This window comes from Benincasa hispida, chromosome 1 (genome assembly GCF_027475165.1).
Source record: "Benincasa hispida cultivar pf3 chromosome 1, pf3_genome.v1.1, whole genome shotgun sequence".
NCBI classification, from domain to species: Eukaryota; Viridiplantae; Streptophyta; class Magnoliopsida; order Cucurbitales; family Cucurbitaceae; genus Benincasa; species Benincasa hispida.
In genome coordinates, this window is record NC_143478.1 from 23926295 (window position 1) to 23933400 (window position 7106).

Consider the following 7106-nt stretch of genomic DNA (forward strand, 5'->3'; position numbering starts at 1 on the left):
CTTACGAGCTCTGGATGGGACGTAAATTTACGTCATTTCAGGATTTGGGGTTGTCCAACACATATGTTGGTTCAAAATCCTAGAAAGTTGGAATACCGTTCAAAAGTATGCCTATTTGTAGGCTACCCAAAAGAAACAAAATGTGGTTTCTTTTATGATCCTCAGGAAGATAAAGTATTTGTATTGACAATTACAACCTTCCTGGAGGAAGATTATATAAAGAACCATCAACCTCGCAGTAAGCTAGTAATAGAAAAAATGTCCAGAGAAACGATAAATGCATCAACAAGAGTTGTTGATTCACCAGGTCCTTCAACAAAAGTTATTGATAGAGTAGGTCCATCGACAATAGTTGTTGATGAAACTGATACTCCACATCATTCTCAAGAGTTGAGAATGCCTCGTCGTAGTGGGAGGGTCGTGCAACAATCTGACCGGTACATGAGTTTAACTGAAACTCAAGTCATCATACCAGATGATGTTTTAGAGGATCCATTGTCTTTTAACCAAGCAATGAACGATGTGAATAAAGAGCAATGGATTAAAGCCATGGACCTTGAAATGGAATCTATGTATTTCAATTATGTATGGGATCTTGTAGATCAACCCGAAGGGATAAAACCCATCGGTTGCAAATGGATCTACAAGAGAAAACGAGATCAAGTTGGTAAGGTATATACCTACAAAGCTAGACTTGTCGTAAAAGGGTTTACCCAAAGAGAGAGGGTAGATTTTAAAGAAACATTCTCTCTAGTTGCCATGATAAAATCTATTAGAATACTCTTGTCCATAGCCATATTTTATTATTATGAAATATGGCAAATGGATGTCAAGACAGCTTTTCTGAATGGCTATCTTGAAGAGAGTATCTATATGTCTCAACCAGAAGGGTTTATACAGCAGGGTCAAGAGCAAAAAGTTTGCAAGCTTAATCGATCCATTTATGGATTAAAACAAGCTTCTAGATCTTGGAATATGATATTTAACATTGCGATCAAATCTTATGGCTTTGAAAAAAATGTTGACGAGCCTTGTGTATACAAAAAAATCGTCAACAAAACTGTCATTTTTTTGGTGTTGTATGTTGATGATATTCTACTCATTGGGAATGAGGTAGAATATCTAGTTGACGTTAAGAGATGGATGACTTCATAATTCCAAATGAAATATTTGGGAGAAGCACAGTATGTTCTTGGAATCCAAATAGTTCAGAATCACAAGAACAGAACATTACATTATCTCAAGCATCTTATATAGACAAGATGTTGTCTAGGTATAAAATGCAAAATTCCAATAAAGGATTTTTACCTTTCAGGCATGGAATTCATCTGTCTAAGGAACAAAATCCTAAGACAATTCCAAATGAAAGATTTGAGAGAAGCACAGTATGTTATTGGAATCTAAATAGTTCAGAATCACAAGAACAGAACATTGGTATTATCTCAAGCATCTTATATAGACAAGATGTTGTCTAGGTATAAAATGCAAAATTTCAATAAAGGATTTTTACCTTTCAGGCATGAAATTCATCTGTCTAAGGAACAAAATCCTAAGACACCTTAAGAGGTTGAGGAGATGAATCGAATTCCATATGCATCTGCAATTGGAAGTTTGATGTATGAAATGTTGTGTACTCGTCCCGATATATGCTATGTCGTAGGAATTGTCAGCAGATTTTAGTCCAATCCTAGTCATGACCATTGGACTGCTGTTAAAAACATTCTCAAGTATCTTCAGAGAACGAGAGATTATATGCTTGTGTATGGTTCTAAGGATATGATCTTTATTGGATACACTGATTCTGACTTTCAAACCGATATTGATTCGAGAAAATCAACTTCGGGGTTAGTATTCACTCTAAACAGAGGAGCAGTTGTATGAAGGAGCATCAAACAGAGTTGTATAGCAGACTCCACAATGCAAGTTGAGTATGTAGCTGCAAGTGAAACAGCAAAAGAAGTAGTATGGCTCAAAAAGTTCCTGACAAATCTGGAAGTAGTTCCTAATATGCACCTACCTGTCACTCTCTATTGTGACAATAGTGGAACAGTTGCAAATTCAAAGGAACCACGAAGCCATAAAAGGGGAAGCATATCGAGCGGAAGTACCATTTCATCAGAGAGATTGTACACAGAGGAGACGTAATCGTCACCCAGATTGCTTCCCAAGACAACTTAGTTGATCCATTTACGAAGGCCCTCTCAGCTAAAGTGTTTGAGGGTCACCTAGTAGGACGAGGTCTACGAGTTTTATATCACTAGGGCAAGTGGGAGAATTTATGAGTATTGTAATGCCCTAGTTTATTGTGTTTGTACATTTTATTCTTTCCATGTAAACTCTGAAGGATCTCTTACTAAAGAGTTCCACGAGTGCATTCGGATCGCTCTGATCTCACCGTAACCGAAATACATATTATACATTCAAAACATACAATTATGCAAACAAATACTAATTATCGGCATGCTATGAACAACAAAATAATAAGGGAAAGAGTGCCATACCAGTTGAAGACGTTCTTCAAACTTCAGCACTCAAAGCAGCGGAAAACCTCCATGCGATCTACCAACGCCCAGTAGAAACGTCGACTGTAGCAGCACGAACAACCGCAAACACGAACGACCGCAACGGGGACGACACCACCAGTAAAGAGCCCGGGGTATTCTCAGAGTGAGAATCCAAAGCGTGGTCTTTGGTGAATTTGGTAGAGGAAGGAGGAAGCATGGATTGTGTAGGCGATAAGCAAGCGGGAGGGAAAAAGACGCTATCACATAACAAAATGCTTATCGTTTAGGAGAAGCTACACGATCATGTAGGATTTATTGAACGATCGTTTAGGAAAAGGTATACGAACATTTAGTAAAATCGGCACACTATATGATCGTTTAGAGAAGCTATCCGATCATGTGGGAGACAGTGTGCGATCGTTTAGGTGCGAGGTAGACGATCGTTTAGGCGAAGAGGACTATCATATAGGCTCTCGTTTTACGTAAGTGATCGTTTAGATGTACACCAATGCACGATTGATTTCTTTTGGACGATCTCAACAAAAATGAAAACTATTTTCATTTTTATTCATCGGTTACAATAACCGACGTTGCCCACTAACCCACGTCCGAACGTGAATTTTGGATTAATTATCATATTATTAACCAACTAATTAATTAATAAATATAATCAGATTATATTTTTATCCTATGGTTTGATATCACATATCTACTATAGTATTTTCTCCTCTATTTGATATAAATCATATTTATATCCAATTTCCTCCAAAATAATGTATCTCATACATTTAGCCAATTATGTCATATATAATTAACCAGTCCAATTACATCATATATAATCGAACTTCCTTTTGTCAATTTGAACATTTCAAATTAATCCAAATATTGGTTATCGACTTTATCCAAGCTACCTAGGGGACCTAATGGACCTGTGGCTCGAAGTTCCAACGGTCCGTGAATCGACTAAACTCTTTAGCCAGAAGATCTACCATCCGTTAACTGTCAGGCATTCCACTAAAGACTAACAGCTGAACTCTTCTTACCACATATATATTTCTGTGTCCATTGGATATAACCAATCATGAGTACGATGACCCTTCATAGATGCTCGTAAATACAGCTGTGCCAAATTACCGTTTTGCCCTTGTAGTTACATCTCACTCCTTAAGTACTATTGATTCCTCTAATGAACAATACAACATAGTCCAACTATGTGTGAACACCTCTCGGGCTAATAGAAGGTGTGTGGCACCACATCGTTCAAGCCCTGAAATCAGCCCTTAAGGGAGCTATCTATTTATTTACCCTTGTCTCGGGGAAGGAGTGAATTCCATCTTGTGTAGCTGAGTTCCCTTCTCCCAAATCAGACGAGTCCCCAAAATGATAGGTTTGAATCGGCAACCTGACCACTCACACCCATACAAATCAAAAGACCGCCCTCAATGACAGGAGTTCCCAACTCACTTAGGATTGAGGTCATGTTACCTATGGTCATCCTAGTGAAGTGAAGTCTCTGTCATGAACGATGTTATATAATGAGACGTTAACACTTCATGGTCAGGTCTTATACAAACTCTTTGTATAGGACGCCCCCGCTCGCATGTCCCCAACACGAATGATTAGAATCAGACAATTTGTGACAAGTCACAACACTTGTGACCATTCCACAAAGCGGGCCGCATCCGTAGCGTTACCAGGATAAGGGTTCCCTCCTATATCCATATACTACAGACCATTTTGGTTATCACTCAAGACATGATCCACTTGTATGTCACCATATACATGCTTGAGTCATATACAAATAATCAAAGATTTTATGTTTATTGGTTTGTGGTAAAGCAAATAAAACAAGCAACTGAGCAAAATACAAGATGTGAAGTAAATATCATATATTAACAACACAAGCATTCGTACAAATTGTTTACAAACTATAGGACACGAGACTTTAGGGCATCAACCCTAACACATTGTATATATTTGTATATATTGATCCACTGGAGTTTTAGTCCAAGTGAGAGTATTATTGAGTTTTATGTCCTAAAACTCACAGTTTGTAAAATGATAAACATTTTCTATAATCAATATACTTATTATTGATTTCATAAATTGTGTGAAAGTCTAAATCTAATAAACTAAGACCCATGACTATTGTCTGAATACTTGAACTTTATGTGGAGACATAAGAATGGATCAAGTTCGAGTAAATAGTCAAAATGATCTATGGTATATGAAAAGGTTGGGTACCTTATTATGGTAACACCATTGGATGCAGCCTACTCTGTAGTTATTACAAAGGGTTGTAAAGTGCTGCATATGATATATCCTAATTCGTACATGTTATGACATGAGGAGTAGGGGCGTCCTATGCAATGAGTTCACATAAGATCAAGACCAAGAAATAAGTCACTCTTACTTTATAACGCTATTTACTATATAAGACTGACTATTTCACCTAGATAACCTAGGTAACTCGATCTTAATCCTGAGCTAACTATGAACTTCTGTTTATTTGGGATTGCCTTTAGATTTGCATAGATGAGGGTTGACTCAACAACGTCGGCTCAATAAGACTCCCGTTTTAGGGGTAAGACCAGATAGATAGTTGGTGATATAGGGTGCAAGACGGAGTTTATGCCTACCCGATTTAGGGATAGGAGAAAGGTCCTTCTCTCAAGTACTGAATCCAGGTATTGAACAAGGGGCCCCACCCTCTCACTAGACTGAGAGAGTTTGGTTTAATGATTGGATCACAAACCAGTTGTTCATTAGAGGATCGGTAGGGACTTGAGAAATAAGACGTAATCTTGGGGGTAAAACAGATATTTGACCCAGTCATTATTCCGAACAACCTGTGAAAGGTCGACTTGCTGATTATGGTTAAATCATGTGGACATAATATATCTACAGTGAGGGAAGTGCAACTATGGGCTTTAGTGGAGTGATCCATTAGTTAATGAATGAGATTAATCTGGTCGAATGAGTTTAGCCAATTAATCTCATATCGTTGGAGCCCATGATCTGTAGGTCCGCGAGGTCCCCCTACTAGTTTGTAACGGACTAGCTCTAGAATAGCGTGATAAATTAATTTGAAACGTTCAAATTAGAATTAAGGGAATTAGTAACGTGTTTAATTTGAGAATTAAACGGAATGAGAGAATTTATATATTTAAATATGATTTAAATATATAAAGATGGATATGTGTAAAAATTAATTTAATATTTGATATTAAATTAATTAAGTTTTATTTAAAATTAATTTATGAAATTAGTTTTATTTTTCAGTTTTAAAATCAAAATGAATTTTAAAATCAAGTTTTGATTTTTTAGATAAAATTGAAAGAAAAACAAAACACAAAATGGAAAAATTTGGTTTACCATTATCCATCACCTAAATAGCTCACACAAATAGCATTCTCTTTGGCTTGTCTTTTCCAAGCATGAGCTGCAACTCATGCAACTCTCTCCTTTGTATGTTGGATCTCCAATATAATGAAGAGATTAGAGTGAAAATTGGGGATGCAATATATAGAGAATTTTATAGAAAATTCGAGTTGAAGAAAGGGTTCTTCATCAAGATTGCTGCTGTGAGCTTTTCTTCTTGATCCCTTGATTCAAGCTTGTTTTGAGTCTCACAACTAAATCTAGAGCACCAAGAGAATAGTGGGGAAGATCTTGAGGTGGTCTGCAACAAGATTCGAAGAAGACAACAGCTGGAGAAGGAGTTTTGAAGAAGTTCTACAAGAGATATGTCTTGAAATTCACTTGTTTTCTGCAAGAGCATGCTTTATATTTTGCCAAAATTAGTGAATTTAAGTGCTTAGATGATCCTTGTACTTCCGCTGTTGCTGATACAATCCTACAACAGAAGACTTGCAGATCAATTAATATGGCATTTTGACAAAAAAAAAAGGAACATACACTGTCAAAAGTGGGTACAGACTATTCACAGAGAACAAGATCATAGAAACATCATCAAGTAGCAATCTTTTTTAGAAGATGTGAAATTTAACAACACAAAATATTTTGTATAGAAAGCTCTTAATAAGATTATTCCTACAGTGGCAAATTTATTAAGAAAAGGAATTGATATTGTTCTTTCTTGTCCGATTTGCTTCTCTCCTTTGGAATCTACTGACCAATGTCCCAGTGCTCAAATGATACGGTCTTGCCTATATTTAACCTCAATCATGGATGATGAAGTTAACTCAAGCTTCTTCGATAGATGGAATTTTATTCACAATACTGTCTCGTTTGAGGTTTTGGAGCTGATTGCAATCTCATGCGGGGCTATTTGGTCAGACAGGAACAATGTTCAGCATAATATTCCCATACATGAAGTCCAGCCATTTTCAAGTCACAAACCCCATTCATATAGCTAGTGTGAAGAAGACATTATCTATCATGAATATTCCCCATATTTTCAGTCGGTCTCCGATCACTTGTAGCTGCTACTTTGATGCTTCTTTTGATCCTCCGATGACTGAAATATTGGCAATTTAAGAAGGTGTTAAACAAGCAATTCTTTTAGAAAATTAAGATTCTAAAGAAATTGCTTGTTGAGTCTCATAACATTACTGCTATCAAGTTAATTACAAGTGTCGA